The following is a 25,761-nucleotide window of genomic DNA, read 5'->3' on the forward strand; positions in this document are numbered from 1 at the left end:
CCTTCTCTTATGGCCTGAACTGTGTCCAACCCTGACGAAATTCATATGTTGAAGCCTTAAAGCCTAGTACCTCAGAATGTGACTGCGTTTGGAGACAGAGTTTTTGAACAAGTACCTAAAATGGGGTCATTAGGGTGGCCCCCAATCCAATAGAACTTTTGTCCTTTTGTGAAGAGCAGAGTAGGACAGACTCACATAGAGAAAAGATCACATGAAGACAGCCAACTACAAGCCAAGGAAGGAGGCCTCAGCATCCCTGCTAATTTTTTTTTTTTTTTTTTTTTTGTGGTACGCGGGCCTCTCACTGCTGTGGCCTCTCCCGCTGCGGAGCACAGGCTCCGGACGCGCAGGCTCAGCGGCCATGGCTCACGGGCCTAGCCGCTCCGCGGCATGTGGGATCTTCCCAGACCGGGGCACGAACCCGTGTCCCCTGCATCGGCAGGCAGACTCTCAACCACTGCGCCACCAGGGAAGACCCCTGCTAATATTTTGATCTTGGACTTCTAGCCTCCAGAAGTGGAAGAAAATAAATTTCTTGGTTAAGCCACCCAGTCTCTATGGTACTTCCTTATGGCAGCCCTAGCAAACTCATATACCTCTCAGTGACTCTCAATCATCTCTAGGGTAAGGTCTATATGCTCGGATGGGGTTTCTAAGGATGATCTGGCTCATGCTTGCCTCTTCCACTTCATCCTTGGCCACTCTCTGCCCCTCTCTCCACTCCAGCAGTCACACTAGCTTTTGAGCAGTTCATTGAAAATGCTATTATCCTCCTTACTCTGAAACTTTTAGATGTACTGTTCTTTTCACTTGGGACATTCCTACATGCTCATGCTACTCATTCACCTAGTCAGCACCCTCATCTTTCAAGTCTCAATTTAAATATCATTCCTTAGAGAAACCATCCTTGTTCCCTAAGACTAGGTTTGGTTCCTCTGTGGTAATCTTCCATAGCATTTTGTACATCTACTGTATAGCCCATATCACTCCCAATTGTTTGGTCAATATATGTCTTCTGCCTTACTCACTGCTCTGTCTGCAGCATGTGTGCCTATATCTGTTATATATTTGTACTCTTTGTGTTTGAATGAAGCATCAGAATGAACAGGCTAAAACCAGACAGGATCATAACTTCTGGAAGGAAAAATAGACAATTATAGTACTGCTTTGGACATGGTGTTAGTAAGATTTCCATTTATTAGCAAAATCCAATGAGGTAGTTATTTGTAACTGAAGTTGAAGTAGTGATGTAATTGCCTATAGAAAAATTGTACTACTAATTCAGTTCAGCTTATCAGAGGCAAAGGTTATTTTTTATTTTCTCAAATTTATCAAATGTTCCGAATTTGTTGGACTAGACATACACTAGGTCTAATTTATTTTGGGATACAGTTGAAACAGTTCTGGGAAGGACCAGATTTTATTTTTTCACCTGGAATTTCTTATTTTTAAAGAAAGAGTGAAAATGTGTACAAAATTGGGGCACCATCATAGGGCACATAGTAATGCATGTTACTACCACTGGAAGTTGGGTTTTCTGCAGCTCTTCATCTCTGGTTTATAGCAAAGGGTGGAAACCCTTTAAAGGAAGCACCTTGAGGTTCAGAGCTTACTAATCACGTGGGAGTCACTAGCATGCAGATGTGGAGAAAACGTTGTCAGGGACCACTTTTTTGCAGAGTGGCACACAGACGATGGAAGAGGGAACTTATGGTTTGTGTACCTGGCTCTTGTGGTCAAGAGGAGGGTAAACATGACAGCTACGCCATGCCAAGAGAAGCCTTCTATGGCACTTGTGCGGTAAGTACAATGGTGCCATCTATTTGTGACTGATATTTTTGAAGGGGTTGACTGTCTCTGAGTGGGCTGGGGACAAAAAGAGTAATGTAGCTGGCCATCATTCGCACATTTATTTACATGTCAGGGCTTTTGTTCAGATTGTGACTGAAGCCTATTTGTAGATTCAGGCATAATGAAGTAAACCTCATTGAGATTCACTTCAGGACATACCCAAACAAACAAGATCTTCATTCTGAGCCCATCCAAATGTCTGTAATTTGGTAAATTACTCATTCTATTTGAATGCATTAGTCATCATTTATGAATGTCAGTGAAATTGAATGGACTTCCCTCAAAGCACTATAGAACATTTTCATCATGCTACAAATGCCTTTTTTTTTTTAAGACATATTTTTCTGCTGCATTTAAAATTTCTGATCCATGAGCCAGATAGGCATCCCAGGAAATAAAAAATCATCTCCAAGGAGCTAATGGGTATTTATGAAATTTTTTTTTTTTAGACTTGAGCAGATTAAGGTCACATCACATATGTTAAATGTATAAACCTTCATAATCTTCAGATTTAGTCAATACTTACTAAGCACTTTGGAAATGTTAGTAACCTTCAGCATAAACAGCTGTCAGTAAGAAATAAAATAGGAAGAACCTTATGGAACACAATACCTCAATAGCTCACCTTCTCAAAAAATATTTTTAAAACATTCAGAGTAATGAAAGCTTTTTATTAAGTATATTGACTCATAGCAAATAATAAAAATTAAAAAGGCCTTAAAAAGAAGTAAGACACAGAAGACTTTTCTGATGCCTTGACATTTCATGTTCTCTGTTTTTTTTTTTTTTTTTTCCTTTTTTTGCGGTATGCGGGCCTCTCACTGTTGTGGCCTCTCCCGTTGCGGAGCACAGGCTCCGGACATGCAGGCCCATAGGCCATGGCTCACGGGCCCAGCCGCTCCGCGGCATGTGGGATCTTCCCGGACCGGGGCACGAACCTGTGTCCCCTGCATCGGCAGGCGGACTCTCAACCACTGCGCCACCAGGGAAGCCCTCATGTTCTCTTTAAAGTCAAAGCGTTTAGCAAGACAACAAAGAGAGAAATCTGACATTTTGCCATTCATCAAGTATTTGCAGTAAAGTTATGTCAATTAAAATTTTCTATTCCAACACATTTTACTTGCTGTGTGCCAGCTGTAAGTCTTTATAATGTATTGCAAACGCATGATAAAGACAGGAGATAAGGTAAAGGCTTACCATTGAATTTCTGAGTTTATTTATGTAATTCTATAAATTCTGATTTATCTGGGCCAAAGAAATATCCTGAGTTCTCTTTTACATTCATTTAAGGAGCAATGAGGACAATGGTGTCTATAAATCATTATTGCTTAAACGACTAGAATTCTTACTAATTTAGCAAGGAAAGGTTCTTCTCAGGAAAGGTTCTTCTCAGGAAAGCATCTTTTTAACTCTTCCCCCGGAAAAGTTTCATAAGTTGAGAGCTGAATTTTTAAATGAAATGTTAACAAGTTGTCACAGGTCTACTAATCTAATGACGGAGTCTTGTCCTTATTCTGTCTCTCAGAACTTTCCCAATGCTCTGCATAGGCAACTCTAGTTTTTCTAAAGGGAAAACTGGCTATTCTTCTAGAATCTCTGTGCAAAATTTCTTCTTTAATTGACCCATTGTGTCGCAGCTACACATATGCTGTCCACTTTCTCTATACATTCCTTGTATTTTAAATCCTAGAGGGTTTTCTTTCATTATAGGAAACATGTCTCCCTTTTAATAATTCATACTTGAGGATGACTTGATTCATGATTATGTGTATAGTTTGCATTTTTACTTAAGCATATATGTGTGTATAGCAAGTATTTATTAGTGTACCATACTTCATCTTGAACTTGAAAGACTAGATAATTCTTGGAGGGGATATTAAACTTTCTCATGCAAGCATTCTTAGACTCAAATGCCTTCAGGTTTCCAGAGAGGAAGGGAGATGAATAAAATGGTTGTGGGCACAGTGGCTGAAGAGTACTTTGTCTTAAGGTACCAGCATCTACTCAGCTGTAGTCAATTGCTGCTATGCAATAACAGTCCCAGTGCTGTTCAATCATCCAGGTTTACAAGAGTAGTCAGGAACCTGGATTTTCATTTGAAAGCTCCAAATATGCAAATTCTAGTAGCTAATTCTAAGTCAAACCCTGTGCGAACCAAGCAAATAAGTTTGTGGGTGCCTAGTATGCCATTTCTTCTGTAAAACAGGGGGTACATCATATCTAGAAACAAAATACTGTACGTAAGACTTACCAGCTTCATTTAACAGCAACATAAAATGTCTAAAAAAGAAATGTAAATGTAAAATGCACACCCAGATAACATGTTTGAGAGAAATACCTTGTGTAAAAGAAGGACTTCTCCCTACCCCTGCCACTGAAGAATCTGCTGGTTCCAGGGACTGGTTCCATTCAGCACCACCCGCTTCCTCACCCTGACTCCCACCAATACAGGTGCAGGGATTTTCTGTTTCCTCGATGCTCACCTCCTTGTTTGCTGTCCAGGGAAATGTGCTTTTTGGTTTATGGATGTTCTGGAATGTTAGGGGAGTCAAAGAGGTGATTCAAGGACATTTCCAGATTATGGACAACATCATTCATGCTGAGCACATACTGAGGGAAGTGATGGCAGAGAGGAGGGCTCTCTGCCAGACAACAGCAGGAAATTGGAAAGAATGGTCACAGCCCTGTTGGCCTCAATGCACAGGGGCCAAGTATGGGTTGGACAGTTTACATACGACCACTCAGCTCCTAGGCAGCCCCAGAGCACCGGTGACCATAGACACTGAGTAGTCTACTGATGCAGGTTTAGCTCCCACACTGCTGAAAAGCTGAGAGTAAGGCCCTTTGCAGAAATACTCTTCATCTCCACATCCCTTTCCTCCTTCGGAGCTCTCCCTCCACACCGCCTCTCAATATCTCTGTTCTCACCATACCCCTTTCTGGTAGGAAGAAACTTCATTCTCTCACACCAGATGTTTCTACCCCAAATTTCCCCATGACATAAGTCTTTTCCATATCCCTAAGGCCTTAGGATTTTACAAATAAACTGCATATGATTCTCCTTTTCTCAGCTCTTTACTCTGTCACATTCGTCTCTGAGACAATGAACACATTGAATAGGCTGTTTGAATGGAGAGGAGGAAAAATTCTAAACATCAAGATAAAAAAATTATCCTTCCACATAAATATGTTTAAAGTAGAATAATTTTTGTTTTTATATTTATTCTTATTTATATTACTTTACAATCTGGCATAGCAATCTTTTTGGCCTATGAAAGAAAATCACATATTCAAAATAAAAATTTACTTGAATGGATGAACTTGCTCTGTACTTCTTCCTCTTAGCCCCCTTACATGATGTGGAGGCTGTAGACTGTCTTTAGTTGTGTGCCCTTCCTTCTGCTTCTAAGGTAGAAGCACAGGACAAATACACTTGAAAATATGGTTAGGGTTAGGGTTAGGAAGCATGTTGAAGCATCATCTACTGGTAAGAGTATTACAAGGTATCAGGTGCTTTTAAACCAATGATGAATGAAGTCCGGGTGATGTTAATACCATATCAGGACTGAGCACCTAATAGAGAAGAAGCCACATTTTTGTTTTCCAAAAGGGGAAATGTTTAAACCTATTACTTTTCTGACAGATGGCTAGAAATCCCCCTCCATGATGAAGAAGAAACAGAAACATAGGTCTATTTGACTCCATTATTTATAAATTCTTGTTAGTTTCAAAAATAAAATAAAATAAAGAGTTCAATAAAATTCTCACCTCAGTTACTGTGTCATCAAAGTCATCACACACTTTCTTTCACCTGCCATAGAAACCCTCTTAGGTGTTATTGCCTTAATGCACAGGGAGTTTTAAGAAATGAATAAAGACTTGGGCAAAGTGTCTGCTGATGCCTTCAGGAAACTTTGACATGATGGTGGAGAAAATAAAAGAACTTTGTTTTAAGTACTCGTATCTTTGATTATTCTCACCTCTTTCAGAACCCCTGTTAACATTCCAAAATTATTATGACCTCTTTAGTTTCCACATTTCTCATCTTAAAATATTGCTTGTTTCACATGATAATAAATTATTTGTATATTTGGTAGATATTGAGAGCTTTCACATGCTACACTGCATTAAATTATGATTACCTATTAATTTCTTCAAACTGATGAGCATGTGTTATGACATATATGCTAGGTTTTTCAACATAATAAACAGACGAATAAGAGAGGTCACAGTAAAGTGGGGAAGCAGGATGTGTAAATGTGGTTGTAATAGGCTGTTATACGTAATAGATGTAAGCAGGTTGCTCTGACAGATCATAAGAAAGAGCTAGATAAGGCTGCCCAGGTGAAATGACCCTTCTGTTCAGCCTTCACAAGTAGGTGATCATTAGCCATAGCAAGTGGAGGTGAGGACCAACACATGCTGAATTAGAAGAGCTGTGTACTTACAAGAATATCACTATAACAAGAACATAATATGCAATGTGGAGAATACTGCATTCAAGGGTTTACAGGGTGACCAAGTATGAAAGACCTGATAGTTTATGGTAAGGCATACTGCAGTGTGGCACCTTAGGGAGAGTTTAACCAGTGGGATACTTGTTCTGATTATCATAGTGGAAACACTCTGGCTGCAGTTTAGAGATTGCATTGGAAACACACAAGAGTGCAAATGGGGAGGCCAACTATGAGGGTTTGTTGCAATCCAGGAAGAGGCCTGAACAAGGCAATGGCAACAGAGATGGAGGAGACGGGGCAAATTCAAGGACTATTTAAGAGATGTAAGTGGTAGATATGACTCAGTGAATTTTGGATGTGAAGAATAAGGAAAGAGAGTCTAGGTTTCTGGCTTTGACAACTGGATGTAGAGTGGTGCCAAAAACCAACACAGGAAATTCAGGAAAAGGATGAGATTTTACATGGAAAATGGTGAATTTATTTTTGGACACATCGAGTACGGTTATCTGTGGTTTATCCAAGATCAGACATATATTGAGTGTTGAGGGCTTGGTTCAGATGTGAGTGAAAGAGGAAGATCTGAGATTTACCAGGTCTTAGTTGAAGCTATGAAAGTGGATGAGATAAACCAGAAAAATATATAAAAGATGAGGTAAAACTTACAGATCTGGGAAATATTAACTTTTAAGGAGCAGGCAGAGGAAGTGGTGACTGCAGGTAAAAGTTAGATATAAATCCAGAAGATTAGCGCTCTAAAAACCAAGAGGTAAGGTGATTTCAGAAATAAGTGGGGGAAGTTGGTCACTGGCATCAGATTCACAGAGAGATTAGGCAATAGAAGAATCAAAGAGAGTTACTGAGATTTAACATCCTGGTGGTCATTGGTACCCTAGGGTAGCTCTTTCCTTCAACATGTAGTAGAGAGAGTAGCCAGACTTTAGGACTTTGAGGACTGATTGGATTGTGAGGGTTGCTGAGTATGGTTATGCAGGGAGCGGCTTGCTTGAGAACTCCCATCAAGTAGGCAAGTGTGGGCTAAACATACCCACTTGGTCTATTTAGTGGGTCATATGCCCAGTTACAAGGTGGTATACATCCTAAGGAATTGGCAACGTTTTCTAATTTTTTCAAAGGCATTGATGGTTAACTGAAGCCTGAGGGAGGATTTCCCAGTAATACTAAGTATGAAGAGGAAAATGAGGTTAACAGCTAGAGGAATGTAAGATTTGTTTGATTTTTAAAGATCAACTAGACTTGGCCATACTTAAAGGCTAGAGGCTAAGACATAATAGAAACATAGAGTTTAGAGACAAGTGAAAAGAAAAGAAAAACAAAACAAAACAATAAATAGAAGGACCTGAAGAAAATGGGATGTAGAGACAGTTAAAAAAAACAGATTAGGGCTTCCCTGTTGGCGCAGTGGTTGAGAGTCCGCCTGCCGATGCAGGGGACACGGGTTCGTGCCCCGGTCTGGGAAGATCCCACATGCCGCGGAGCGGCTGGGCCCATGAGCCATGGCCGCTGAGCCTGTGCGTCCGGAGCCTGTGCTCCGCAACGGGAGAGACCACAACAGTGAGAGGCCCGCGTATACCGCAAAAACAAAACAAAACAAAACAGATTAGACTTGGGTAGAAGGAGAGATTCCTCTTTTACTGATATGGAGAAAAGGAGATAAGAATGAGAGAAGATGCAGAGGAGCTTATGTGTAAAGAAAAATGTGAAAAATCCTGAAACCAGGTAGAAATAAAACAACAAACAGTAACCAAAAGAAAGAAATAGAAGTACTGAAAATGATAAATTAGCTAATTGAGAAACGGTCAATAGACATTGTGTCCAAATTGGACACAAAATGAGACTAGGTAGATAACCTAGCAGCTTGTCCAGAATGTAGCTAAGGAGAAAAAAGAGATAAATTAAAAAAAGAAAAGAGAAGCTAAGACACATTAAAGGTAGAGTGAACAGGTTCGCAGATGTTTAAAAGAAATTCCAGAAGAAGTTAATAAAAGGAATGGCCTATAAAAAATATTAAAATAGATAACATATGAAAATTTTCTCAAATTGAAGAAGAATATGAGCTTAAATTAAAAGGGTCACACTAACTGCCAAACAGTTGAAGTAAAAAACAAATCATGATTGTGGTAGATCAGGGATAAAGAAGAAATTTTCAAAGCTACAAGAAAGAAGACATTTTAGCTATTGTGGTAGGTGGTATTATTGGTTTACAAATCTTTCCTCCCTACCCTTACCAGGATGGGTGGTATATACCTCCCTGACCCCTTGATTTTGGCCAGTGGAATATGGGTGGAACTAACAATGTATAAATTCCAAGTAACATTACCCAGAGAGAAGGAATAGGGTATAGTCTGAAGTTATTCACAGTTACAGTAAGTTTAGAAACTATTGTTCAATGTAATTGATTATAAAAATAATTTTTCTTTTAAAAATATGTAATTCCAAATAATAAGAAAGGCAAAATGTTTATTTGTATGTGCCTGTATAAGAATGTGATTAGCATATCAGATTGTATACACACACAAACATATCTATGTACAGGTGGCTGGTCCACCATATCCTCAGGTTCTGCATCCTTGGATTCAACCAGCCTCAGGTCAAAAATATTCACCCCCTCCAAAAAAAAATTCAGAGATTCCCAAAAAGCAACACTTGAATTTGCCATGCACTGGCAACTCTTTACATAGCATTTATATTTTATTTACAACTATTTACATGGTATTTACATTGTATTAGGTATTATAAGTAATCTAGAGATGATTTAAATTGTACGGGAGGATGTTAGGTTATATGAAAACACTATGCCATTTTGTATAAGGGACTTGGGCATCTGAGAAGTTTGGCATCCGAGGGGGTCCTGGAACTAACCCTCTGCAGAGACAAAGAAATGACTGTGGATGTATGTGTTATCTATATATACACACATAAATTATATACATTTATAATTTATTTACTTGTATGTAAGTTGTAGCTTCTAAATCATCAGAGCATAAAAAAAGATGAGGGGGATGACTAAAAGCATATAAATGGGAAAAGACAGTAGAAATAAATCTAAATGTATCAATAATTTCAAAAAATATAAATGGACTATACCTGCTACTAAAGAAAAATCTATTGAAATATCTAAAAAAAAAATAAACAAAAAGGTTGTCACATATTATTCCCAAGAGATACACCTAAGCCAAATGATTCAGAATTGCTGAAAATAAAGAGCTGTAAAAAGATATAGCGTAAAATTCTAACCAAAGTTAAGTGAATAGAACAGTATTAATATCAAGACAAAAGAAAATTTAGGAAAAAAGGACTAATAGTCATAGCTAGGTATAGTAGATACTTATGAATAAACTTCTAGCAAAACAGAGAAATCATTTACTTTATGCATATTACAATATGACTTCAAATCATCTAATGTAAAATGGATAAAATTTCAAGGGGAAATTGACAATCAGTAATTATAGTATGGATTTTAACACATGCTTTAGAAACCAATAGATTTAACTGACAAAAATTTAGTAAGTCATAGAAGATTTGAACAATAAAATTAGTAAATGAAATATATATTGTGATATTATATATATTACTTTTTCAAGCTAAAATGGACTTAAAAAATGACCCTTTATAAGGCCACAAACTCAAAAAATTCCAAAGAGCACATAACATACAGACTACTTTCTCTGACCACAATTGAATTGAGTCAGAAATTAACATACAAAATGGGCAATTTCCTTACTCAGCGTTTCTAAAAAAGAAGAAAATAAAATTAACTAATTTATGGATTAAAATATTTCACTGGAAATTGGAAAATACTAAGAACTAAAGGAAATTTAAAATATTCTATAAAATATGAGATACGCATGTGGACCATAGATTTTATTTGTGCCCTGACTTCACATCTTAGAAAAAGATTATAACTTTAAATTACATTCATTAAAAAATTAAGAAAATTGGAAAATAACTTATTTAAACATTCAAGAACTAGAATCAACTCAAGAATTAGAACACAGAAAATAATAAAAGCAAAAGTATAAATTATTGACATAGAAACCATAACCAACAATAATAGAACCAATAGAAATGTTTAAAGAAAATAATCCTATCTTTTGAAAAGATGAACAAAATAGAAAAAGCTATAGTAAGATTAACATAAAAAAATTAAAGATACAACTGTAGAGTGGATATTTTAAGACATTATAAGATACATTTTAAAAATCAAGACAATTGCACCAATAAATCAGCAAACTAATATTAAATACTTTTCTAAAAAATATAAAGAATTAAAATTGAATAAAGAAAAATTACATTAGTCAAAATTATTTATTCTAAAATAAACTAGTTTTAAATTGTTTTAGAAATGTTTTCTCAAACTTATAAGGAACAGACAATCCACATATTATAAATTTGCTTCCAAGAAAGAAAAAGAGAAAATGCTATCAAATTAATTTTATGTAGCTGTAACATGCACCCTAGAGTAGGACAGCATAAAAGAAAAGCCAGTTCAGTCTTCTTAGTGAACATACATGCAGAACTACCTAATAACCGATAGTGCACAATTCAAATGTTTGCAAGACAGCAGGTGGATAAGATAAATGTTCGAAGCAGGTTGGGTGGGGATAAGAAAGATAGTGTAAGGACCATGGCAAATAGAAGAGCACACATAAACATGTCCTTGTGAACTTGTGAGAATACACCTAGTTTTGTCAGATTGGCCAATTTTTTAAAGAAGAATCCTAAATCTATATTTCTAAGTATAATCTTCTGATTTTTAAATGTTGACAACCTATTCAATTTTTGTGAGCCAACTGCACATGCCCATAGGCGGGATTTGGTTGGAGGACCAGAAACAGCTCTGGTTGACTGTTTTCCAACTTTGCTATGAGCGCGGACAGCGAGGCTTGGGGAAAGAGTAGGTCCATTCATTCCTTCTGACCTCTCAGTGCTCAGATGACCACCAGAGCCTCCAGCTGTGCCCAGAGCCCAGTTTCTGACTGGGATCCAGGGATGCTACGATTGGGTCAGCACTGGTGATTGGCCTACTTGCCACTCAGCTGTTTGGTTACCTTGTGTGACCCAATAACTTTTCTTCATACTTTGCCATTTCTGCTCAAATATGCCTATCAATTTTTAAGTCTAATCCTAAATAGTCTTACCAACATCTTAGAGAGTCTTTTCCTTGCTTCGTTTTCTTTAAAGGTCTGATAGGAGTGAGGTTGTTCTTTTCCTTTGGAGTAGATGTGGTCTGTCACTGATACTGTGAAGTTATTTTATGAGCTTTAAAGTAAAAACTAATGTCTGCAAACATCTTCCCTCAAATAAAGATGATCATTCCAAGAGACTACAGAGCCAAAACATTCCTTGCAAATTGAGTTCATCAGAAATATCTGGCCTTATTCAATGCTGTGATGTTGATGCTGTAGTCAACAAAACATGTGGAACTGATAATCTTTTTTGTGTTCAGTGATTGTTGACCTATTATTGGTCTGTTGCTACATGACCCAGTGTTGTAGTTTTATTTAAAAGGTTTTGATGAATTATTCTTTTTCTTTTTGTTATTTCTAGTAAGGTGCAATGTTGACACATAAGATTTCATGCCACATTTGGAGTTGTACCAATAACACAATATGAAAATCACAATCAAACAACTCAAAAATATTCTGTAATAATGCAGGGGGCTGAAAAGAACTGGCCTGTAGCTTGCCAAGAAACAGCAGCTTTTTATACAGCAGGAAATCAGGTTACTTTTAAGGCAATCCTCTTGTTACAAATTTTCTTAATCAGATTATATCTGTACACAGAGAGGAAAGGGGAAAACTGAGGCATGTAGCTTAATATTTTTAGCTTTAAACTTGTTTTTGGCTGGTAATATTAAGACAATTGATGCCAGGGTGATAGTCAAAGGCCTCGGTTTTCTAGTTTGTTCTCTCATTTCTGCATTTTAGTTTGACCATTGTAATACACTCTGTATCAGGAAATAGGGTGGAAAGTACGGTCCTTATTCTAGGCATATTGTGGGAAGTCTAGGGGATTCTTAAAGTGGGTACATGCACTTTTTTTTAAACTATAAAAAGGAAGGACTTTAAAAAAATTATGATTATCTGTCCAATACTTCCTCTCAGGTTTGATACTGCCTTAATTATTCCACCTGCCGAATAAGACCTATAAGAACTGTGAACACTAATGTGTAGAAATTAACTTGAGCAAGTATATTTTCTATTTTATTTAGCATTCACAACCAAAGCAGGGCTATTTTTGATGACTACAATCAACTGCCTTCATGCCCAAGTCTAAGCTTCCTAAATCAGCAAGTGCCAGAAATTACACTTTGAACCTCCAAATAGTGTGAGTTGAACAGAAGTGTATTTTTGGATACCAAATGTGCTCTCATATCCTTCCAACTCTGAAAAATCAAACAAGCAGGAATTTCATTATCTGGGCGTTCAGCCTTTATCCCTCACAACTGGCCCTGTCTTCCTGTGACCCTGTTCCCCTGCATCAGACAGAGCCATAACTGTATCTCAGTGTTCATTTCCATCCTACCACGACCCCTCCCTCCACCTCCTCCCTCGCCCTCTCCCCTTCCAGCAGGGAAATGCTTCAACAGAAGGGAGAGAAAACTCAAAGAATCCCCCTTTACCAGCTAGAACTAAGATGAATTGTGTCAGAGTTCAGAGCCCCGTTGTTGCTTTGGCATGAAATCACTGCCCTTGGTTTCTGCCAAGACGGGTGTCAGCTGGTGAATTATAACACTGGCAGACAAGACTGAGATAAGCAAAAAATACAATGACAGCTGCTACACAGAACTATTCTTTCTGGCCTAGTGAATACAAAAATACATTGTGTAAATAAAGACAGACAGCTTCATTATGCAATTGTCTGCTACTGTGTCACTGCTGAAGAACAAGTATTGATTCTGGAAAATATATCCAGACTCTTCAAGCTAGTATGGTCTTGCTCTTGGCATGCAGGGGGCGTTAAGGAAAGTAATCATCTCATCTAACTTCTTAACTTTGGAGCTGAACCAATAATGTAAATTTAGTATAATGTCCCATTACTTTAGACATTTGAAATTTAACTTTTTTAAAAAGCCTCTTTTGCATTCAAGTCCTCAATTTTTTATATGAAAAAATATATATTTCGTGTAAAATTCTAGGGCTTTGATTAGGTTTTTATGAATTATAAAGTAAGTGTGTGTATTAGTCTGCTCAGGTTGCCATAACAAAATACCATAAACCAGATACCAAATACCATAGAACAAAATACCATAAAATACTGTTGGCTTAGACAAGAGAAGTTTCCCTGTGCTATACAATATATTGCATATTTATTTTATATACAGTAGTTTGTGTCTCTTAATCCCATACCCCTATCTTGCCGCCCTCAATCCTCTCCCCATTTGTATCCACTAGTATTTTTCTATATCTAGTCTGTTTCTGTTTTGTTATATATATTCATTTGTTTTACTTTTTAGATTCCACATATAAGTGATAACACGCAGTATTTGTCTTTCTCTGCTTCACTTATTTCACTAAACATTGTATTCTCTAGGTCCATCCAAATTGTTGGAAATGGCAGGATTTCATTCTTTTTTATGACTGAGTAATATTCCATTATATATATATAAAAAATATATATATGTATACTAAATTTTTTTTTATTCATTCATCTGTTGATGGATACTTAGGCTGCTTCCATGTATTGGCTATTGTAAATAATTATGCTGTGTATATTGGGGTGCATGTATCTTTTCAAATAAGTATTTTCATTTTCCTTTAATACACACCTATAAGTGGAATTGCTGGATCATATGGTACTTCTATTTTTAGTTTTTGAGGAACCTCCATACTGATTTCCATAGTGGCTGAACCAGTTTACATTCCCACCAACAGTTTACAAGGATTCCCTTTTCTCCACATTCTCACCAACATTTGTTACTTGTAGATTTCTTGCTGTTAGCCATTCTGACAGGTTGTGAAGTGATATCTCATTGTGGTTTTGATTTGCATTTCTCTAATAATTAGTGATGGTGATGTGGAGCTTTTTTTCATGTGCTTCTTGGGCATCCATATATCTTCTTTGCAAAAATGTCTATTCAGGTCTTTTGCCCACTTTTTAACTGGGTTGTTTGTTTTTTTTAATATTGAGTTGTATGAGCTGTTTGTACATTTTGGGTATTAATCTTTATTCATTATATCATTTGCAGTTGTTTTTCTCCAATTCAGTAGGTTGTTGTTCCATTTTGACAATGGTTTCCTTTGCTGTGCAAAAGCTTTTTAGTTTAATTAGGCCCCATTTGTTTATTATTACTTTTATTTACTTTGCCTCAGGAAACAGATCCAAAAAAACATTGCTACAATTTATGTCAGAGAGTGTTCTGCCTATTCTCTCTTCCAGGAGTTTTATGTATTCAGGTCTTACATTTAGGTCTTTAATCCATTTTGAGTTTATTTTTGTATATGGTGTGAGGAAATATTTTAATCTCATTTTTTTACATGTAGCTGTCCAGTTTTCCTGACACATTGTATATTCTCACCTCATTTGTCATAGATTAATTGACCACAGTCATGTGGGTTTATTTCTGGACTCTCTGTTGTGTTCCCTTAACATATGTATGTATGTTTTTGTGCTAGTACCATGCTATTTTGATTACTGTACCTTTGTAGTATAGTCTGAAGTAAGGAACATGATACCTCCAGCTTTGTTCTTTTTTCTCAAGATTACTTTGGCAACTTGGCATCTTCTGTGGTTCCATATAAACTTTAGGATTATTTGTTTAGTTTTGTGAAAAATATCATGAGTATTTTGATAGGGATTACATTAAATCTGTAGATTGCTTTGGGTAGTATGGCAATATTAATTCTTCTAATCCAAGAACACAGGCTATCTTTCCATTTCTTTGTATCACCTTCAATTTCCTTAATCAATATTTTATAGTTTTCAGAGTATAGGTCTTTCACCTCCTCTGTTAAGTTTATTCCTAGGTATTTAATTCTTTTTGATGTGATTTTAAACTGGATTTTTTTTTATTTTTTCTTTCTGATAGTTCAGTATTAATGTATAGAAAAGCAACAGATTTCTGTATATTAATCTTGTATCCTGTAATTTTACCAAATTCATTTATTAGTTCTAATAGCTTTTTGGTGGAGACTTTTGGGTTTTCTATATATGGTATGTCATCTGCAAATAGTGACACTTTTACTTCTTCCATTTACATGATGTATCTTTCCATCCCCTCACTTTCAGTCTGTGTGTGACTTTGTCTCTGAAGTGAGTCTTTTGTAAGCAGCATATAGCGTGGTCTCGTTATTTTTGTCCAATCAACCAACCTATGACTTTTGGTTAGAGCATTTAATCCACTGATTTTTAATTATTGATAGGTATGTACTTACTGCCATTTCATTACCTGTTTTCCAGTTGTTTCTATAGTTCTTCTCTGTTCATTTTTTCTTCCCTTGTGATCTGATGATTTTCTTTAGTGGTATGCTTTGTTCCTTTCTTTCTAGTTTTTATGCATCTATTGTAGGTTTTTGATGTGTGGTTACAATGCAGTTCATATATGTTGACCTAAAACTTTGTTTTAAACTGGTGGTCCTTTAAGTTCAAACACATTCTAAAGATTTACCGTTTTCACTCCTCTCCACATTTTGTGCTTTCGATATCATATCTTATGTCTAATGTTAATCCCTTCCTTTTTATTGTAGTTATAATTACTTTTACAATTTTTTGTCTTTTAATTTTCATTCTAGCTTACTTAAGTGGTTGATTCTCAGCACTTACTATATATTTGCATTTCCTAGTGGGATTTTTCCTTTCCTATAGATTCTTATTTATTGTTATAGCCTTTTCTTTTCCACTTAGAGAAGACCCTTTAACATTTCTTTTAGGGTTGCTTTAGTATTGCAGAACTCTTTTAGTTTTTGCTTGTCTGAGAGGTTCTCTATCTTTCCTTCAATTCTAAATGACAATATTGCTGGCTAGAGTACCCTAGGTTGTAGGTTTTACCTTTCAGTACTTTGAATATATCATGCTACTCCCTTCTGGCCTGCAAAGTTTCTGCAGAAAAATCAGCTGATAGCTTTATGAGGGTTCCCTTGTATATTACTCTTTTTCTTTTGCTGCCTTTAGAATTCTTTCCTTATCTTTTACTTTGCCATTTTAATTGTGATATGTCTTGGTGTGGAACTGTTTGGCTTCACCTTGTTTGGGACCCTCTGTGTTTCTCATACCTAAATATCTGTTTCCCTCTTCAGGTTTGGGAAGTTTTTAGCCATAATTTTATCAAATATATTTTCAACCCCTTCTCTCTCTCTCTGTCTTCACCTTCTGTGACCCCTATAATGCAAGTGTTGCTATGCATTATGCTTCATGGTATGCTTCATGTTATCCCAAAGATCTCTTAAACTGCTCTCGTTTTTAAATTTATTTTTCATTTTGCTGTTCTGATTGGGTGATTTCCATTATTCTATCTTCCAGATCACTTACGCATTCCTTTGTATCAGTTAGTCTGCTATTCATTCCTTCTAGTGTGTTTTTCATTTCAGTTATTGTAGTCTTCATTCCTGACTAGTTCTTTTTTATGTTTTCTAGTTCCTTGTTTAAATTCTCACTGTGTTCATCTATCCTTTTTCCTAATTCAGTTAGCATTCTTACTACTAATGTTTTGAATTATTTATTTGGTAAATTATTTATTTCTGTTTTATTACTTATTTTTTCAGGGGTTTTCTCCCTCTCTTTCAATTGAGACCAGTTCCTTTTTGTTTTGCTTAACTTTCTGTCTATATATATTTAGGTGAAACAGTTACCTACTGCAGTCTTGAAGGGGTGCCCTTCTATGGGAGTGTCCCTATACAGTCTGTGGGTGCCCATTGCCTTTGGTGGGAGAGCTGGATTGGAGCTAAAGTCTCATCTTTCCTCAGGGTGTGCTGGCAGCTATCACCTTGGTAGGAAGTGGAGCTGGAGCTGGAGGGACTTGGGCCAGAGGCAGGTGTAAGGCGGGACTTTCCTCTTTGCTCAGTGGCCATCACTGCCCTTTTGGGTGTGGGGTTGGATCCCAAGTTGATGGAGCAGAAGCCCTGATGGTTGGGTCCAGGCTGGCTCTGTTCCCTTTAAGTGTGTGCTCTCCCTTCTCCCAGCACTGGTACCCCTGCCCCAGTGGGGAGCAGTGCTGGAGCAAGAGGGGCCTATGTGGGCTTTCAGCTCATGATGAGATGCAGGCTGTGGTGGGCTGACTACAGACAGAGGCAATCCCTGTTGCATTTAGGTCTCCTTTGTCCCTCACAGCTGATTACTCCCCATAGCCTCTTCCACCCCCACCCTGTTGTGGAGCCACTCTGCAGAGCAGACAGGACCCATGTGGGCTCTCTGTAGCAGGGGCTGTGGCAGTCCAGCCTTGTGATTTCTTTTTTTTATCCTAAGAAATGTGTTCACATTTAGAAGCAATGAACTTTTTGGGTTGGCCAAAAAGTTTGTTCAGATTTTTCCCATAAACTGGCTCTAGTAGTGCTTAGTTGTCCTTAACTTCATTTGAAACAATTTTGTTAGATTGTATTGTGACAACTGTCATATCAGTGTGCATTTAAAAAAAAAACTTATCAAAATTGGTGAATTTGTGGGTAGCCATTTTAATATTGAAGATGGAAGAAAAAAAGAAACATTTTCGGCATATTATGCCTTATTATTTCAAGAAAGGTAAAAACACAACTGAAACACAAAAAGAGATTTGTGCAGTGTATGGAGAAGGTGCTGTGACTGATTGAATGGGTCAAAAGTGGTTTATGAAGTTTCGTGCTGGAGATTTCTCGCTGGACAATGCTCCACGGTCTGGCAGACCAGTTGAAGTTGATAACGATCAAATTGAGACATTAATTAAGAACAATCAACATTATACTATGCAGGAGATAGCCAACGTACTTAAAATATCCAAATCAAATGTTGAAAATCATTTGCACCATCTCCGTTATGTTAATCGCTTTGATGTTTGTGTTCCACATACGTTAAGTGAAAAAACCTTCTTGACCATATTTCTGCATGTGATTTTCTACTTAAACGTAATGAAAATTTTCCATTTTTTAAAACAAATTGTGATGGGCAATGAAAACTGGATACTGTACAACAATGTGTAATGGAAGAGATCATGGGGCAAGTGAAATGAACTACCACCAACCACACCAAAGGCCAGTCTTCATCCAAAGAAGGGGATGTTGTGTATATGGTGCGATTGGAAGGGTGTCCTCTATTATGAGCTCCTTATGGAAAACAAAACAATTAATTCCAACAAGTACTGCTCCCAATTAGACCAACTGAAAGCAGCACTGGACGAAAAGCGTCCGGAATTAGTCAACAGAAAATGCATGATCTTCCATCAGGATAACACAAGACCACATGTTTCTTTGATGACCAGGCAAAAACTGTTACAGGTTGGCTGGGAAGTTCTGATTCATCCACTGTGTTCAGCAGCCATTACACCTTCAGATTTCCATTCATTTAGGTCTTGACAAAATTCTCCTAATGGAAAAAAATTTCAATTTCCTGGAAAACTGTAAAAGGTACCTGGAAGAGTTCTTTGCTCAGAAAGATAAAAAGTTTTGGGAAGATGGAATTATGAAGTTGCTTGAAAAATGGCAGAAGGTAGTAGAACAAAAGGGTGAATACATTGTTCAATAAAGTTCTTGGTGAAAATGAAAAATGTGTTTTTTATTTTTACTTAAAAACCAAAGGAACCTTTTGGCCAACCCAATACTTAATGAACTGCTATTTCTTATGTGATCAATGCTTGATGCTATGCAGTCATTCATGAGTAAAGGAGTCATTCAGCATGCAATATAGACCAATGTATTTCAAAGTAAGAGATTATAAAAAAATTCCTTGATAAAGTTTCAAATTCCATTGCAGTTAACCTTTAGGAGCTACCTCTGATTGAGCTTTTGGCATGATATCAAAGGTGAATATACACAATATAAAAAGGCTACTGACATCTCCCTTATCCATCCGCATGTCAGTGTGAGACTGGATTTTCTTCGTATGCTTTAAACCAAAACTATATATTTTGACAGATTGAGCAGAAGCTGATCTGAGAATCCAGCTGTGTTCTATTAAGTGAGACATTAGACAGATTTGGCAAATATGTAAGGTGATTTTACTCTTCCTAGTAATTTTCTTTGTTTTGACAAGAAAGTTATCTTTTTTGGTAAAAAAGTGTATTATCTATGTTAGTGTGTAATGTGTTCATTATTATTGATTTAAACAAATCATTAAATAATATTTTATAAAATTTTCAGTTTTATGAGAAACCTTGAGAGAGATAGCTCATAAAACAAAAGCTCTTTGGAATACCCAGTATTTTTAACAGTGTAAAGTGTCCTGAGAGCAAAACAGTGTGAGAACCACTGGTGTAGTGGAAAAATAAGAGTATTTGTCAACTGGAAACCTTTTTTTAAAAAAATGTCCTCTGCTAGTTATTTTGTGAGTTGGGGTAAGTTACATGATCTGAGCTATAGTTACATTATTTATAAAACAGAGATAATAAGGCCTACTTCACATAGTTTTTGTAAGGATTTATTTAATGGGTTCATGAACATGAAAGCACTTTATAAACTGTAAAGTGCTAAACATTTTCAGTTGTGTGTTGATGTTTGTCTCTAGCATAGACTTATGGGACCGGCAAGATACTGAAAGCTCACAGAATTTTGCATTACGTCTTTATTCTTGATTTGCCCCTTTTAATCCTGTTCATCAACAACAGAACAAAGATGATAAATGTCATCCTTTTCTTCAAGGCTCTCTACAATACAGCTCCAATTTACCTGTCCCCAGTTACCTTCCACAAGTGCTGTATGTGACCAAGAGAAGCCCTGGCCAGAGGAGCTCTACTTGCAGGTCCTGCATTGTGCTTTCTGCTCATGCTGTTCTCTCTGCCTGGGATGGTACGTGGAACTCCTCCATCCTCAAGGCCTTTTTCAAAAATCCTTATGAAGCCATTCCTGCCATTCCTCTCCTCTCCTGAATTTGTAAATGTTTTCTGTTTTTTGACTCTGCATATTAATTTAATGTGCTTAATTTAAATACATGTAAGACATGCTTCTCCTGGTTCATTTGTCTTTGCAGTTATTTAAGCTCAGGCCACTTCTCTTGGACCATGATTCTCATCAAAAGGATTTTGTTAAGCTCACCTCTTTTATTCTCTGTAAGCAGTACTGCTTAGAGGAGGTATTTCATAAATTTTCATTGAGTAGAATTGAACTTACAAATATGCCAAAGCCTATTTTATATGGTAAGAATAATTTGTTTATAAGGGACAAGATGGCATACGAGGCTAAAATTCTTTTGAAGTCTGAAAACAATTCTCTTAGCACGTATTGTAGGGGAAACATCAAAAGATTATTTGTGATTTTCTTATTGAAGCAGGTAAATAATGCTTCCCTCTCACATCTCTTTCATAACTTCCTGTCATGCACAGCTTTGTAGCACACCTATAAGTTTCCATGAACCAATTCAATGAATTCAATAAATTGAGCTAAAAAAAAAATCATCCAACTGTTTGCAGTCCATTGCAGAAACTTTATTTTGCTTTTGTTTTCTGTTTTTTACTTTTCAGGAATTTGTTTTCTTCTGTAGAGATTATTGAATTATTTTTTCAGGTCTTGAAGTATTCCTAGCCTTTAATTCATGTTTAAAGAAGACCATACGAATTCCCTGTTCCTCTTGGTAAACTGCAAGATTAATGTGAAGTAGTGCTGACCAATAGGACTTTTTACAGTAATGGAATTGTTCTCTATCTGTGCTGTCCATCACAGAGCCACTAGCTACAAGTAACTTTTGAGCACATGAAATGTGGCTAGTGCAACTGAGAAACTCAATCTTAATTTATTTGCAGTTTGATTAGTTTAAATTTAAAATAATTTAAATTTAAATAACAGTGACTAGTGCCACTGTATTTGACAGCACAGGTGTAGATTGTGAGTCAAAAACTTTTGCCTGTCTGAGACAACTGGCCCATGAAATGGTAAACTGAGGGAAATAGTCTAAAAGTAACTAAACTTACCTTTTTTTCTTCAAGAAACACAAAACAGGAAATGTCTTTTAGTTTTAAACTGAAGGAGCAGGGAAGAAGAATTTATGGTCACAGACAAACAATAGAGAAAATGGAAACACGAAAACAGATATACAAAATGACCAATACATACTTAGGCTGAAAACTGAAGAGAAGGAAAAAGTAGTCAGAACACCGGGGATTCTGAAGAGTTAATTAAATATTCATTCTACCCTGCCTTACATTTGGATTGTGTCTTCAGATTATTACCACTTCTAATCTTGTCCTTTTATATTCTTGTCATTCACTGCTCATTGTTCTCTGTTTTCTTTCATCAACCTTAAAGACAACTGGTGTTCCCTCAGATAATTCTAGAATTTCACTAAGATGAAATGAATTCACTGTGCTGCTACAGTAATGTCCAGGAAAAAATAATATCCCAAGGGATGCATAAAAGTAAGTCAAGGGCTACTGTGAATATGGATTTACTCAGAAGCATGAAGAAAGGAAGGATCAGAAAAGTAGTATTTTTATTAACTGAGAAAGAGTAAAAGAAAAAATACTGTTTTAAGTTTTATGGGAAATTTGGATAGATATCTGCTATTAGAGAATATGCTGCTTCATTCTTGATCCCCTCATTTCTTTATCAAGTGATCTATGAAGCTGCAAATTTAAGATGTTAATAATTGGCAGGCACGTTTAGTAAAAGTCATTAGGTTCCATAAAGAAAAGCTGATAGCGTTTGCTCCTTTTTAATCTCTAGACTGAGTAGTATCGCTTCAGGTGCATCTTGCTAAAGCAGGTGGTAGACCTAATGATCTCTTTAACAGTAAATCAAATCCACAACATTATTGTAAAAACTGATAATGTTCTTAAAGACCACCACTAAAAGTGAGAATGTAGTAATTGGAAATATTGTGTGTGATCTCAGCTAACCAAACCATATAAGTGAAAATAGAATAAATTTAATTTATGCTTCTTACTTCTAAGAATACTCCTTCTCAAAGCTTTTTAATAGCCTCAGAACCCTTTAGGCAGTAATAATCTACAATATTGCCATAATTTCACTAATATTAAAAAGAAAACAGTAAAAGGGAACTTTGAAGTAAGCTTCATCATACATTAAGTCTAAAATAGCAGTATTTCTTAAACTAATGGTCCTACAACATTGTGAAATCAATTTAGGGGACCTCAATAGCAGTGTTTATCTCTTTAAGGAAAACAGGATGGGATAGACTGGCCTGTATTGCATGTAGTAAGGGTAAATATTATATCATGAAATGTTGTTTCACTTAGATAAATATATATTTATTTGTATACTGTTTATGTTGTATGTTTTTCTGTTGTGAGTTAACTTGACAAAGACTCTTCTAAGTGAACAGTCAATTGATTTAGTTCTAGTTCCAAACAGGGCTAAACCTTTTCCACACAGAAACACACATTTTTATTCTTGGCAATGGACAAAAATTTTCAACATATTCATAGAAATGTCCTTATTGATATTTTTGGGTTAAAAAGATGGTGAATTTGTGAGGGTTTACTGAACTGAAAATATAAATATATAGGATATCTGAATATTTATCATGGGGTTTCTGTGATTCATTGGTGCTGGGCCCTCTGTGGTCCCTTTCAGTCTTGAAATACATGCTGTTCAATTCTGAGAAATTTTCCTGAATTACTTCTTCGGTAATTTCCTTCCTTCTGTTTCTTTTGGTCTCCCTTTCTGGAAATTTTATTTGGATGTATCCTTAAAGGACCAATTAGCTAATTTCTCATCATTTATTTTCTAGTGATGCTGTGTTGTCTTTTGCTGTACCTTCTAGAAGCTTTCTACATCTTTATCATCTAAACTTTCAACTGGCTATTTTATTTCTTCTACCACCATTTTAATATCCAAGAGCACCTCCCTTCCATCTTTTTCCTTGTTCCTTTTTAGTGATCCTGTGCCTTTGGACTCTAAACTTCACGAGAGTTTCTCAGTTTTTTTCTCCCTCTGTAGGTGGGACAGGATGGCTACAGCTGATTGGAGTTGGGTATTTCCCTTTCCCCAGGTCAATTAGGCTCTGATTAAACCCCGGCAGGTTTGGATCTGGTTAATTAGTTTCTCCTGAGGGCAGACCTTGTTAAGAACAGAGCGTCGTGGCAAGTTCCAAAATGGTTTCCTTTCCTCTCACCCGGCTGGAAGCTCTAGGAGATTTTTCTCCATTTTTTACTGTTACTATGTTGAGCTCCTGGCGGCAAAACTCAAAAAGCTGTGGAAGTCCCTCCAGTGACTGGGTCCCCTGGAGTTCTGAACTCTCAGAGTTGTTCATACTCTAGAAATTAGTAAATCCCAGTTTGGTTTGTCTTACTCCCAGCAGCGTCAGTTCCTGGTTTCTGCGGCTGGTTCTGCTCCGCGTCTCTGCTCTGGTAAGCTGTACCATGTTCCTTTGTTTTTAATAGCATCTTGTTTCATAGTTGCAATGTGTTTTCTTATCTCTAAAATATATATATTTATATTACTTCATCCTTCTCGCCTAGTTTCCGTTTCCTCTATTTTGTTCTTTTTCTGTTTGGGATTATTATTCACATTGAATGCTGTCATGAAATGTTGAAAATTGTTTGTAATTGTTGGCTCATGATTTTAATTGAATTTTGCAGTCCCTAAATACAGCACCCATCCACCTCCCATTTATTTAGGTTTTTACTTAATCTCACTAATATTTTAGAGTTTTCTCTGTAGAGGTCTTGCATATCTTTCACTAAATTTATTCCTCGATATTTGGTGTTTTTCAAATTTGCTTTAGAAAATGGTATTATTTAAAGAGATTTCTTTCTAATTGTTTGTTGCAAGTATATAGGACTATAATTTATGTATATTATCTTTATTCAATAGACTTCATAAATTAACTTTTTAATTCTGTAAATTTATCTGTGTATTCTTTTGTGACTTCTCCCTATGCAATCATATTGTCTGCTAATAAAAACAGACTTCGCTCTTCCTCATGATCCTTATACACCTTTTATTTCTTCTTTTTGACTAATTTCACTGGTGAGGACAACTGTGGAGTGTTAATAGTAGGCTTTCTTGTCTCATTCCAGCTCAAGAGTAAACGATTCCATAGTTCAGTCATAAGTTTGGTATTTAGGCTTCTTTCTTTTAAAGATATTTATCAGATTAGGGAAGTTTCCTTCTATTCCTTGTTTATGGTGCATTTAAGAAAATAATTATTGGATATTGAATTTTATCACTAGCTTTTCTGCATTTAATATGATCATATGGTTTTTCTGTCTTATTATTTTAATGTGGATTAAATGGATTGATTTTCAAATGTCAAACTAATTTTTCATTCTTTTTTTTTTTATTTTAACATCTTTATTGGAATATAATTGCTTTACAATGGTATGTTAGTTTCAGCTTCACAACAAAATGAATCAGTTATATATATACATATGTTCCCATATCTCTTCCCGCTTGCGTCTCCCTCCCTCCCACCCTCCCTATCCCACCCTTCCAGGCGGTCACAAAGCACCAAGCTGATCTCCCTGTGCTATGCGGCTGCTTCCCACTAGCTATCTACCTTACGTTTGGTAGTGTATATATGTCCATGCCTCTCTCTCACTTTGTCACCGTTTACCCTTCCCCCTCCCCATAGCCTCAAGTCCATTCTCTAGTAAGTCTGTGTCTTTATTCCTGTTTCACCCCTAGGTTTTTCATGACATTTTTTTTTCTTAAATTCCATATATATGTGTTAGCATACGGTATTTGTCTCTCTCTTTCTGACTTACTTCACTCTGTATGACAGACTCTAGGTCTATCCACCTCATTACAAATAGCTCATAATTTTTCATTCTTAAACCCATTTTGGTCATGATATATTATTTCTACATATTGCTAGACTTGCTAATATTTTGTTTATAATTTTCACATATATGTTTATGAAAGTGATTTATCTGTTGATCTGTAATTTTCCTTTCTTAAAATGTCTGTTAAATTTTGGTATCAAGTTTTGTTGGTCTCAAAATAATTCGTTAAAAGTTTTCTCTATTTCTGATCTCTAGAAAAATTTGTGTGAGATTGGTTTTATATCTGCCTTAAATGTTTGGTAGCAATAAATAATAGCATCTGAATCTGGATATTTCTTTATTGGAAGGTTAATTATAGATTCAGTTTTTAAAAATTGATATAGCACTACTTTGACATTTTATTCCTTCTCATATTGATATTGATCATTTGTGTTTTCCTAGGAATATGTCCATTTCATCTGTTTTTAAATTTATTGGGGTAAAGTTGTTTATAATATATCCTTATTGACTACTTGATTCTAAGATCTGTAGTGATTGCCCTCTTTGTAGTCCTGATATTAGTTGTGTTTTCTCTCTCTCTCTTTATTTTAGTCTCATTTTGGATTTATTAATTTTGTTAATTGTTTCAATGAG

Source organism: Leucopleurus acutus, assembly GCF_964270905.1.
Source record: "Leucopleurus acutus genome assembly, chromosome: 15".
Lineage (NCBI taxonomy): Eukaryota > Metazoa > Chordata > Mammalia > Artiodactyla > Delphinidae > Leucopleurus > Leucopleurus acutus.